Below are 13,103 nucleotides of genomic sequence, written 5' to 3' on the forward strand. Positions count from 1 at the left end.
GGCGCAGGCAGCGGGCCAGGCCAGCACCCAGGCAAGGGCGGGGTGGGTGGCCGTACACCGGACCGAACCGGGGACTCCAGTGGCCTGGGCGCGGGCCGAACCCGGACCGGGCCGAGTTGGGTGGCGAAGTAGGACGTGGATTCGGGGGCGGGGCGCGGCGGGAGGGGGAAACCAGGCCCGGCCGGACTGGCCTGGGCGTGGGGGCGGGGGGCGAGTTCGGGGCACTTGCTGGGCTCGGGACCGAGCGGTAGGGCGGGGCGGTGCTAGGGGCTGGGCCCGACTCGCGGGGAGAGGGCGAGGGGAGGGGGGGCTGGGGGTGGAGTAGGGGCGTGGAGTTGGAAGCGGGGTCTGGCCTCGGCCGGGGGCGAAGGTAGATCGGCGGGGCCGCCAGCAAAGGGAGGGAGGCCCGTGGTAGCGCGGCGGCGGCGAAGGCCAGCTTCCGCGGAGTTTGTGCCCGGGCTTCCCGGGCTCCGGCCGCCTCACGCGCACAAATGGGGCTAGGGGATTGACTGGTAAGCAACTACGAGTGTTAGACGGTGTTCGGCGGCGATTCCGGGAAAAGCGCGGAGAGACACTGTCTGCAATTATGCCGCACACCCCCCCCCCAACCTCTTTAGCATCTGGATTCTGCTCTCAGGGGGCCGCGGACCCTCCCCGCCACAACCTTTTTACTCTCCAGCACTCCCACCGCCTCCCCCGCCTTACTCGGCCATCTGACTCTTCTAGGGGTGTGTGTTTGGGGGTGGACGACGGCGGGGGGTGGGTATACTTTTCCTCTCGCGGCGGCAGCCTAGTTCCTATCTTTATTCCTACATGTAGCGTCGCTTCGAGTCGCATGGACATTGGGGTTTAGTTAATTTACCCCAACTAACGCCCCCCCTCCCCAAGCGATTTGATGGTTTTTAAGGAAGAGGACGAATCTCTGGATTTCCACGCGTGGGATGAGGTTTGAGGATTGGGATTCACCCCCAGCTCACTTCCACTACCAACCCCTCTTTCCTTGTGAGCCATTTCCACGGGCATCCGAACTCGAGGGGAGGAACGGCAGTATTAATGTGCTTCTCTGTCTCTACACAGGGTCGGCGTGGCCAAGGACGGCTGGTCTCGGAGGAAAAGTAGCCACCAGTCCAACTCGGGTCGCCCCCACTATTACTTAGGTGAGGGGGGGCAACACTAAAGAAGGGGATACTGGTGGGTAAGGGCCCAGTATAAGGGAGGGGGCTGGGTAGTCGCCCCCGAGGGACTCCCTTTCTTGGCGGGGAGGGAGACGCGAGCCCCGGCTTCAAGGGAGGGGTTCCGGGGAGGGAGATGAGGGGTGGCGACGAGGGGGGGCGGGAAGAAGGGGGGAGTCACGCCCTGCCAGCAAGGGGAGCCTCCCTCAGGCCCCTGGGAGAAGGGGACTGAATGCGTCTGCTCCGTGCTGCTGGGCAGGGGAGATCGGGGGTCTCCGGATTTGCACATTGGATCCAGCACCGGTGGCCTGAGAAAGTCAGGTCGGGGCATAAGGTGGAGAGCGTTGGAAGAAAGAGAGAAACCCCTGACCGTGGTGCACTGATCTTTTCCCTTCCTCAACCTCCCCCTTGGTGGAGCGTACGGTGGGGGGGGGGGGCGTGGGGCTTCTGCAGCCCCTCGAATTGAGCGCCTTCGCCTCTCCTGGGAGTCTAGCTTTTTGCCCGGCTTGCTGCAGCCACCGCTGCCTCCCTCTCCGGAATCCGCTCGGTCCTCGCAGCGATCCCCTCCTCCTCCCCTCCCCTCCCAGTGTCACCGGGGCTGCTTGGCTCTGCCCCCTTCGCCGCCGCTTGCTCCCTGCTTTCGTCCCTCCCTCTCTTGCTTGCTCCCTCCCTTCGCCTCCTCCTCCCTATTCCTCCCCCCGGGCAGGCAGCATTCTGGGAGTTGTAGTCCCGCAGAGCGGGGGCCGGCGCCACCCGCGAACCCGACCGGACTCCACTTCCCGTCGAGCCCTGCGACCGGCACCCACTCCACCAGGCTTCGCTCGCACACACAGACACACACACACACCGCTCTCCCCCTCACTCTTTCGCTCGCCGCGGCTGCTGCCAGTGTGTGGCTCTGTCTCTCCTCCGCTTTGCTGAGCCCTCCCTTCTTCCTCTCAGTTCCTAGAGTCCGACCGCCGCCGCCGCCGCCGAGAGAGAGGAGAAGGAGGTCGGTGGCAATAAGGGGCGGAGGGGGCATCAGATCGGGGCAGTATTAGGCGGGTGGTGGCTCTGAAGGGGTTAGAGGGAGTCCGGGTGGCGGCCTGAGCCTCCCCGCGGAGCCGAGTCGGGAACAGGTGCGTCTTTTTTTTCTCTCCCCCAACCCTTCCACCCCTTTTGACTCCCCAGCTTTCTCATATCCCCCACCCGCTCCTTTCTACCTCAAGCCTTTCCCCAACCCTGTCCCTTCTTCGCCCCGCGGCCGCTCTGCTTGTCCCCCGGGGGCGCCGTCCTCTTCGTGTCCCCGGACGTAGCGCTCCCTGGAGCTCAATCTGCCCTCGCCCCTCCCTTTGGGACAGCTCCCCTCTACTTCCCACCTTCGTACCCCATCCGTGCCCTACCCTACCCCCTCCTCACCCCTTCTTCCCTTAGCCAGGTGAGACTTGTTCACCACGATCCGAGAGTCTTCTTCCTGGCTGGGCGGGGGTCTCCATGGAAACGGGGGTCGGGTTGATCCTGGGGGGAAACCATTGGAATTACCCCACTCCTCGGAAAGGGAGAGGTGGAGGCATCGGTCTTGTTAACTACCTGGCCCCAACCCCCTGCTCCGAGGATCCGACGATCCGAAGGGAGGCTGGCCAGCAGGGCAGGGCGAGAAAGGGCTTGTTTTTTTTTTTTTTTTTTTTTTTTTTTGAGGTGGGGGGGCTGTCCGTGATGAAGTCCTGAAGAGAGCAGGAGAAAATACCCTCCAACCTCAGAGGGGAGGTGCGACGGGTGCTCTGAAGGGCTGCTTTCTCCCTGGTGTCGGGGTGCAGGAACCGTAGGGTAAGGGGTACCCCTAGGTGGCGGCGGGGCCTGGGTTCGGGAGTGGGAGTGCTGTGATGGGGGCAGGGGCAATTATCCGAGTCCCTGGAAAAAAGGCGGGGGATGACTTCGGAGCGCCCTGGCTCCGCTGCCCTCGCTCTAGGGGCGGGGGCCGCCGGGCCGGGCGCGGCGTGGAAGGGGCTTAAATTGAAGGAGGATGAGATGGGGGTAATTCATACTAGCCCTGGCAAGCCAGGGGGGAGATTCCGGCGTGCAAGCTCTCCACCCGCTTCGCGCCAGGCCTGAAGGCGAGGGGTCTGAGAGCATAGCGAGGGCTGCAAGGAGGGAGGCTCCGGTTACTGGGCCGGGTTTCGGGATCAGGGGCAATCCCTCAGCCCTTGGGGAAGGAGGGAGAGGGATGGCCACGAACCCCAGGGCTCCCCCACCCCGGGTCCTGAGGGGCGTGAGGAACGGACAGCAGGCCCGGCTGAGCTGGATTCGAACAGATCGGGGCTGGGGAGTGCGGGGGGGCTTAGTGGTGGGCTTCGGGGGGAGCAGTCCCGCGGCGGGGCGGGCGGGCGGGGCGTGGGGCTCCGGCGGGCGGCGGGGCGGGGCCGGGGCGGCGCTGCTGCCGCCGCCGCCGCTGCCGCCGCCGCTGCTGCTCCTGCTGGGGCCGCCGCCGCCGTTGCCGCCGCCGCCGCCGCTTCTGGGCGGGGAACGGAGGCCAAAGGGAGTCCCGTGCCGGGGCAGAGGGCGCCGGCGGCGCGCGGTGGGGAGGGGGCCGGCCTGGGGGCGGGGGCAGGCGGGGGGTGGAGCCCCCGACGGGGGGCGGTACGAGCCCGGACGAAGACGACGGAGAGCCCCGGGGGCCGGGTGCATGGAGGACGAGGTGCTGGGAGAAGGAAGCGGGGGGTGGGTCCCGCGACGGGCCTCGTGGGCTTGGCTCGTCGAGGTTCTGCTTCGGGACAGAGCCCTGCGGGGGTGCCCAGGGGCCCGGGAAGGGACCGGGAGGTGAACTGGAAGATGGAGGGGGCCCTGCTCGCCGGGGTCCCGCCGAGAGGAAGGCTGGGCCAGAGGGACGTCCGGGGCAAGGCTGGGAGGAGCCGGCCGCACCTCAGCTGGGGATTTCGAGTTATGGAGGTGGGGGAGATCGTTGTAGGGAAAGACGTGGTCAAGGGGAAGGCACAAGGCAAGCAGACTGCAAACCCCGGAGGCCGGTGTGGGGGGTGAAGGCTTCTGTTCCACCCTCCCACCCCACCCGCGGTGGAAGCACTGTTTTTGTTTTATTGTTTTGAAAATTTTAGACGTTGCTTGAATGAAGCTGTTGATGCGGTGATACTTACTCATTCTTGGTGTCTCCTGGAGTAGACAGTAAGGACAAGCGTATCTTGGTGAGGACGAGGCTAGCCCAGGAGTCTAGCCCAGTTTAGGGGCTCTTTATGCTAGAGTGGGAAGGGAGCCTGATAACTTCTGTGACAGCCGAATGAATACTCTCCAGGCGATTGGGCACAGAGGTGGAGTACAATTGCAAAAATGTTTGGTGACACTTCTTGGGTGCATTGGTAGGTTTGCGCTACCCTGGTTAGCCCGTGGGTCTTTCAGCTTAGAAGGCTATTTTTCAAAGTCACTCCGCTGAAACGTATTTCAGGGGAAATGAATGCAGGATGCGTTTGGGGTTGGGAGTGGATAAGGTTGATGATAAAATTACAGCATTGGAAGGCACTTAAAAGGCCACTTAATTTTCTGTTTACCTGTCCTGTCCTTGAATGTTGGGAGAGGGGAAGCTTTATTTTGGGAGAGACGGTAGGCAGCACAATGGAGCAGAGTTTAGGGGTACTTAAATTGGATGGTGATGTCACCATGTAGTACTGAAGAGGACAGTTATGTAGGAAAGAAATTTGGAGGATTCCACTGGGGATTAAATGGGGGTAACCTAATCCTATAAATTATCCAGGGACTCCAAATAGAAGCAAAATGTAGAGTGAGGAACCTGTTAAATATTGATGGAGCAGCAAAGTTAGTAGGAGAGACTGGGGGAGCTAGGAGAAGCAGGAGGCTTGGTTATGGAAGTTAAGAGAATCTGAAGGCTGATGGAGTTGAGGAGGGACATGGCCATCTTGACTAAGCTGTGTGGACATTGCTAGGCAGACTCATCTTTTGACATGGCAAGTGAGGCAGCTGCCCTGGGGGTGGATGTAAGGGACAAGAGGCACAGGCCATGGGGCAGAGCCTTACTCACATTGGCGTCATTAATAAGAGGGCTGACCCTATTGCTAGGTTTGCAGCAAAGGTAGGTCGGTTTCTTTATGTTCTGGCCCTAAGAAGTCGCTGATGGAGGAAGTGGGGTGGACTTTGATGTCTGGGTTAAGGAGGGCTCGTTCTTTAGGTCACAAGGAGGAGATGGCAGATTGTCGGGCTAGGGCAGAGGAAAGCTGAGTCCCTGTCAAGCCCCGCAGTTGGAGTCTGGATTGGGCAGAGTGGAAGGCAGTTCCACAGGAAATGGTGGCTGTACCAAGGGCACTTGTAGATCTGGCTGTATTGATTTACCAGGAGAGGATAGGGAGGGAAGGAGGATCCCTTTCTTTCTCAGGAGTGTAAACTTTCTTGGGAAGCAAAAGGGGTTCCTCCAGACATCTCTTTGCCTTATTCATGCTATAGTTCACTACATGGGGGTGGGGAGGGAAGGTTCTCAACATGATGAGTCTGGATTATGGGTTTTAGAGAGCATATTCTTTTAGAGGAACAGAATTATAGGAGGAAAGGATTTGAATATTAGAAAGAAGGAAGGCAAAAAGAGAAGTCAGAAGTGGGTTGGATAGGCAGTGAAGAGGGAAGAGAGGTGGTTATCACTGGTCCCATTTTAGGGCCAACTAGGAAAAAGTGGAACCTTAAAATCTCCAGGATAATGTTTCCAAAGTAAAGTTTGAAGACCCTTTAAGACTCTTAACTTTCATGCTAGAATAAGTAAGGTTTGGGCAAGAGAGAAGGATATTGTTGTCATTCAGTTGCTAAGTCATGTCTGAGTCTTTGTGACCCCATGAAAGAAGGATGATCTTGGGTAAAAGTAGGGCTAGGGAGAAAAACTGATATATGGGAAGAAACAAACATATTTACACATAAGGAAATAGGAAGTTTAGAGATACTATACAGACTGAAAAATGCAGAATAGAGAAAGAGAGTGGGATAATGAGCCAGAGTTTATTCAGATGTCATCTGGAGTTGGTGTGAGGAACATAAAAACTTGCTTTGATGGCTGCTGCCCTGGGAGGGCCCAGGAAGCAGAGGTTAGCTGGGATCCAGGGCTTAAAAGTCTGAGCGTTAATTATAAAATCTCAACTAAGGTAAGTATACAGAATGGGGATAGGAATTCACCATTGTTAGTAGAATGGCCTTGAAAGAAGGAGAAAGAGGGAATACACCAGTTTTTCCAGTCTGCAAGTGGGCGGAATACTAGATATAGGGAGGTGAATGATGGAAATTCCAGAATGAAACAGGATAAAGCACAGTGGCCTGAGAGCCTAGGGCCAGAATGGGAGGGCGGGGTGGGAGCAGGGAGAAGAGGCGTTAATCTGGGGTTGGACAGCTGGAGTGGTTCATTGCTTCTAGGCTGAGCTAAGTTTGAGATGGGCTAGAACGGCCTCAGACGGTAGAGAGCTGTTTTCCAGCATCAACCAGCATTCCAGGATAGAGAGAGAAGTTCATGGTTGAGTTTGGTGGGAAAGTGAACACTAGAGTGGAGTGGAAAGAGTGCTGAGGAAAGTGGAAATTGTCGGGGTAAAATAGACAGTGAAAGGGAGAAGCCACTGATGACTACATTAAGGGCAAAAGGAAGACCCTACACCTTTGAGTTTTCAAAAGGAAAATAAATTTCTTTTTAAAATATTTGTTTATTTATTTATTTGGCTGTGCCAGATTTTAGCTGGGGTTATAACTGTGGCATGTGGGATTTTTAGTTGGAGAGTATGAACTCTTAGTTGCAACATCTAGTTACCTTACCAGGCATTGAACCTGGGCCCCCTGCATTGGGAGGGCAGAGTCTTAGCCACTGGACTACCAGGGAAGTCCCAGAGAGGAAATTTCTTAATGCTGACATTCCAGTTGGATGTGAGTCTCTGCTTGCCAGAAGGTTTAGCGTCTGACTGGCCAAAGAGGGAGGTAATAAGAAGTAATCTACCTTTCGGCCAGTAGGATGCTGCTGCTGCTGCTGCTAAGTCGCTTCAGTCGTGTCCCACTCTGTGCGACCCCAGAGACGGCAGCCCATCGGGCTCCCCCGTCCCTGGGATTCTCCAGGCAAGAACACTCGAGTGGGTTGCCATTTCCTTCTCCAATGCATGAAAGTGAAAAGTGAAAGGGAATTCGCTCAGTCGTGTCTGACTCTTGTCGACCCCATGGACTGCAGCCCACCAGGCTCCTCCGTCCATGGGATTTTCCAGGCAAGAGTACTGGAGTGGGTTGCCATTTCCTTCTCCAATGCATGAAAGTGAAAAGTGAAAGGGAAGTCGCTCAGTCGTGTCTGACTCTTGTCGACCCCATGGACTGCAGCCCACCAGGCTCCTCCGTCCATGGGATTTTCCAGGCAAGAGTACTGGAGTGGGGTGCCATTGCAGTAGGATGCTATACAGTATTTTATGTAATCTCACATACAAACTAGGCTTTATTAACGCCAGTTTTTGAATGGTCATCCTTAAAATAACGTAGAACCTGTTCTCTTTCTAAATCATACGCTTTCCTACTGTTCATAACTTAAAAGCACTCTTTTATGATGAAAACTTTCTTTGGTGAACTGAAGTTGAATTCTGGTCAAGAGTAAAATTTAACTTTGTTTCTATCCCCATAATTCAAATATGCTGTTCTGGTTCCCTCTTTTTTTTTTTTTTAAAGCAGAAGCCACCCTTTCCCCATAAAATGTTAAAAAGTGGATCATTGTTTAAAAAGTGGCTGCAGGCTCCATGTCAAGGTCATATTCTCCCTGGTCAATGAATTGTGATGAATCTGAAGAGAGATGATTTATTGTTTGTAAAATAGGGTGATTTTCAGCTTATTCGTGAGAGTATGTGTCGCAGGATACATCTTCATTTGGATTTTAAGAAGACCTTAGGCTAAGTATCCGTGAAGAATTGAGAGTACTGAGGGGCAGGCAAAGCTTTGTGTTTCAGGCTTCTTTGACTGTCTGCTAAGAAACAAAAATTGGTTACCTCATTGCTAAGGTATGCCTAGAAATCTTAGTGTTAGTGCCATTTAAGGGTACAGTTAAGTTTTGTTATAATGCTGGTGTCCAGGGACAAGGAGAACGAGCAGGTTTTCATTTTTCCAAGTTCTCTAGAGAAGTGCTCTACATGCGACCCTGAACCCCACATGAGCGGATGCACCCTGTACCTGACCTGAGAGGTGATTAGGTATCTTACCATGACGAAGCTTTACTCAGCAGGACTTGGTGGTACGACACAGAGGTTAGTGTGGTTCGGTGGTTCTCAGACGTTAGCCTTCATCAGAATTACCTGGAGGCCTTGGGAGACATACAGCCTTATGTTAGAGTCCTCATGCTTCTCTTTCCTAGTTGTGTGGAACTTTCTTGAGCCTCAGTTTTCTCATCTATAAAATGGAGATGATGGTCCCAGTCTCACAGGGCTGTGAGGATTACACAAGATGATGTGTCTCTAGTGCCTGGTCCATAGCAAGTGCCCAATAATGGCATTTAGTATTATGGTATAATCTAGTAGTATAATTTCATATTATAGTGTAACTAGTTTTTCTTATTCAATTGTGTCCTATAACATTATCTTTTTTATTATGCTATGGTAAATGTGGTGGCAGAAAGAAAACTGTCAATAGCTCCTGAGTGCTCGTCTTATATCTTGATGCTCTGTGCTCTTTCTCCATATTCCTGTTGTATTAGTACATATTTAGCATTTACGATGTGGTAGGAAGAAATAGCTTGGCTCATTACTGCATTGTTGCATCCACCTTTGAGGTGGAAGTGGCAGCTTCTTTAACAGCTGTGCTGTAACATGGCTCAGTGTTTCAGAGCAGGAACTGAAGGGTGTATATCCAGTCGAAACTTCAGGGCACATTTTGGGCCATGGTTTAAAAATGACCCAAAAGTAGTTTACCAGGGTGACATTTTAAAAATCTATTGCTTTCTGAAAAGGGCTTCTGTGTTTAATTATGACTCGTTGGGCTTTCCAGCTGTCTCTGACATCTGGAATTTCTACAAGAGCTGATGGATAGAGCCCAGGTCTGGGATGGCTCTATGACAAGGATGTTCATCAGCATTGAATGGGAGAGATTAGCGTCTCAAATAGCTCAGGTATCCCCAAACCAAAGTTCTGGGCAGGGAAAATGATGGGCTGTAAACTACAGTCCCTCTCTGCAGCCAAAGTGGACTTTGATGCCAACAATCAACTATGCCGATATAGGGAGAGTGTGATATCAGGCCAATTTAAAACAGTAGATGAGTGAACAAATTAATGATTTCTGTTTGACTTTGGAAATGCATTATTATTCTCTGCCTATCCCCCTCCCCAGCAGATTTACGTTCCTGTTTATATTCTGCTTAGGCAAATATTAAAATGAGTTGTTCCCTGAGCACACATGTACCGTAAGTGGCAGAAGGCAGTCCATAAGTTGACTGGCTTTAAAAATTAGCTGTGGCTAAGCCACCCTCAGATAATTGGAAGTTGACTTTATTATTTTGCTCCAGTCCAATTTTATTTTATTTCTGTGATTTCTTTATCATGGAAGTAAGGAGAAGAAAGAAGAGAAAGTTTATGAGAGAAGCACAGGAAGTAAAAGGAATTCATAGGCCCAATGCTTTTTACATGGGGTTGTTCTTGGTTTCTGTATGGGGTAGTGGGTAGTGGGGATTTCCATTTTTACCCATAGTTTAGCAAGTATTTAATTATCAAGTGCATATTGCATGCCTTGTATCGTGCTATGCACTATTGGGAGGAGCTATTAAAAGAGGTAGAAAATCTTCCTAGCCTTGAAAACTCTATAGATGGATAGCAGATTGAGCCAATATTGAGAGTTTGAAATTCTGTGAGCTAAATGTGTGTATGTATGTGTATACCTTTGGATGAATAATGTCTATAAAATGAGTTAAGCCCATAGTCTGGGGTGAGAGAATAGGGAAAAAAAGTAGGCTGACATGGCCTCTCCAAATATTTGTGTAAGAGGTCCAGGAGACTTTTTTTTTAAGAAAGGCCAAAGCTTGGTGAGGAGGAACCCTTGAAGTGAAAATCCCGTATCTTGAATGCTGTGTACTGAAATGAGGAGCCTGAGAGCCGCTGTCACAGTTTATTGCAGGGAGGACCCAAAAGCATCACAAAAGGGATCGAAGTCTCAGGTTACATTGACTCAACTTTGGAGTGTGAAAAACACCTGCAATATTCACATGGTCCTGCTGAAGACCAAATTGAGGAAAGCCAGCTCTTATTTTTTTTGATCTAGTAGAAACGAGAGGTGCTTAAAGGATGACCCTAGTTACTTAGGGTGACATTTAAGGTGGTTTGCATTTGGAAAAGGATTGATTAATTTCCTGATATTTAGGTTTTTTGGATATCTGTGACATCGAGAAGTTGTATAAAATCTTGTTCCTAGAGCCTAGGTCCAGTTTAAAGCTATGATGAGGTGAGGAATTTTCTTTAAATGGAGTAAAATAATGTCCTTACAGTAAGAAATAAAAGTGAGTACTATTTGAATAATAGGGAAAAAATGTCTTGGCAGTGGGTGGAACACTAAAATGATCTGGTGATATGAAAATATACGTGAGAGATTAAAATATTTTACTTTTGCCTACTTCACTGCTGGAATTGATTACCTTTGGTCCATTCAAGTGCTTTTGTGTTATTCTCAACTTTTGCAGATGACATTGTAACTGGACAAGAGTAAGATGTCTCAGATGGTTAAGAAGTAGGCGCTGAAAATGCCCTCCAAGTTTGTTCCCCCACAGTTGAGGCTTTGGGTAGTAGAGTATAGTCGTCCCTTGGTATCTGCAGGTGAGTGGTTCCAGGAACCTCCTCGGATGTCAAAATGGATATCAGATCCTGCAATTCTCAAGTCGCTGATGCAAAATGGCAGAGTAGAAAGACATTTCCACAGCCACACAAGTTTCGCATCCCTGGATTCAACCGGCTGTGAATGTCAAAGGAGATCAAGATCCAGACCTCAAGCCCTGGTCACTCCTTTGGGATCAATGTCTAGCTTCCCAAGGTGACTACTTTGGAAGTAATGACATTCATTTGAGTGAGTAAGCTCTTATGCCTTTAGCAGATAGTTAACATTCCTTTGTATCCAAGTCTCATAAATGTTTATAAGGTGAAGTTTTCAAACATAGAGGTACCTAAAGGAGTCTATGAAGGTGTCTCTGCTAGAGCTGTCTGCAGGCAACGCCTCAGCTTTCTTGGTAAACACAGGAATGAATGTATCTGAGAACAGAATGCCATGTCCCTTATAGGACTGATGCCTTGGATTAGAACTGGTGGAACTTTTTGGATAGAAAAAACCAAAAACCTCGGTGTAACTAGAAAATGCGAGAATACAAGATGGGGATGAATAGGGCAAAGGACCCCTTTCTCATTCCAGTTGCCCAGCAGATTATTTTCAGTTGATTTCATCTGTGTGTATGTTTGTGTGTGGTGGTATATGGTGGTAGAGGAACCTGTTTTGCATGAAGGGAAGCAAAGTGATTGGGGCGTGTTTATGGGACCCTTTGAGTTCCAAGGAGTGTATTTGGTTAATGGTAGGGGAAGATGAGGGGATATAGATTTTGAGGGAAAAGCTGGAGGAGAATATTAGAATATCCTTATATGGAGAATCATTAAATTAGAAGAATGTAAGTTGGAAGAACTTCCTCATTGGGGGTGAGGTTTCAGATATTAAGTGAGGGAAATGGGAATGTTAGTCCTACACATGAAAGAAGGCAGAGGGCCAAGGAGGGTAAGACCCATGGTAGGGGTTCCATATCTAAAGCCAGGTGAAGTTATCCTTGTTGGGTGTGTGTAAACTTTCCTATTGAAAGCAATGATTTTGAGACATTTTGACATCTCTCTAAAGGCACCCCAGTGACTAGGTGGAAGTCATGGCCTTTTCATGTTCCCTGGGATCTCAATGCCAGTGAGCTCTTGGGTCTCCTTGGGGTGGGGGTGGGGGCGGGTATCTTAGATGTCGCTTTTCCCAAAGTGCGGAGTGGGGTGGCCATGCCTTTGCTTCAGTGAAATCAGAATGTGAATACCTCTCTCTCTGTCTACGGGCACTTTCCCCAGAGTTCTGAATTTCTATTGGAGCAGTAGGTCCCAAAGTTGATTTTCTTTACTTATTAGTCATCACTGACCCAGCCCTCCTTCTTTAACTGTCTGCTGACCACGCCTATCCTCTTGAGGACAGATTCAGGGCCAGGCTTAAAGATGAATATTTTCCAGCGCTTTCATTTTTTTTAAGGTTGTAATTGCTTCCAGGTCACAAGGCAGTGCGAACCAAGAGTCCTGGGGGAGTACTACCAGATTTAGTTTAACTGAGGCCTTCTTAATCTTGAGTTTCTGATTTACTGTCTTGATGGTAGAGTCCAAGCAGGAGTAAGTGGGCAGGTTTCATGCTATGTGTAAGGGCCCTGGATGTGTCACATGCATTGCCAGCAGCAGTTGTTCTTCATGTAAGGTGTCTTTGACCACAGAAGGAGCCACATGATTCTGGGGAACTTGTCCACTAGCCTCACAAACACCCTGTCTGGTCATTTTCAAGGGTGGAAACTAAAAGTTTTTAACAATGTCTACTTTCATTTAAAACAATGTCAGACAGATGCTCTGTTACCTCCTGTCATGTCCTCCTCTTCCTCCTATGCAGGGTGACCATGCTTTGGCTTGTAGTTGTGAAATCTCCTTGTTTTGGCATCTTCCTTTCAAAACCGAACCAAAAAAGTCTACCCAGTCTGTAGGCTCTTGGAGATTTTAGTGCTGACTGTCCCCTATTACCAACTCCCCCAGCCCTAATTTGGGCTACAATTTGATGTTCTTCCCCTTTTGAGAAGATATTCTCTCTAAACTTTTCTAATGTGTCTGTCTTCAGTGCTTCCCCACAGTGTTTCAGTTTGGCCCACGATGGTGAAATATTTCAGGTTCCCCTATTTCATTTTTTTCCTTTTTGGTTGTT

General features: G+C 50.8%; 1 protein-coding gene across 3 annotated transcripts in view; it reads left to right on the forward strand.

The window, feature by feature from the left end:
* Positions 1 to 386: 386 nt before the first annotated feature.
* Positions 387 to 13,103, forward strand: part of BCORL1 (BCL6 corepressor like 1) — a 58,237-nt gene continuing 45,520 nt past the window's right edge. Inside the window, exons 1-2 of one of the 3 annotated variants that reach the window (XM_055563772.1) lie at positions 387 to 512; positions 1,078 to 1,157. The gene's annotated coding sequence lies outside the window, so the exon portion shown is untranslated. Of the gene's footprint in view, positions 513 to 1,077; positions 1,158 to 1,983; positions 2,164 to 2,862; positions 2,979 to 13,103 lie in introns of those variants that run through there. The other 2 variants (XM_055563771.1, XM_055563773.1) reach the window with 2 other exon arrangements.

The sequence above is a fragment of the Bubalus kerabau genome, chromosome X (genome assembly GCF_029407905.1).
Source record: "Bubalus kerabau isolate K-KA32 ecotype Philippines breed swamp buffalo chromosome X, PCC_UOA_SB_1v2, whole genome shotgun sequence".
Classification (NCBI taxonomy): domain Eukaryota; kingdom Metazoa; phylum Chordata; class Mammalia; order Artiodactyla; family Bovidae; genus Bubalus; species Bubalus kerabau.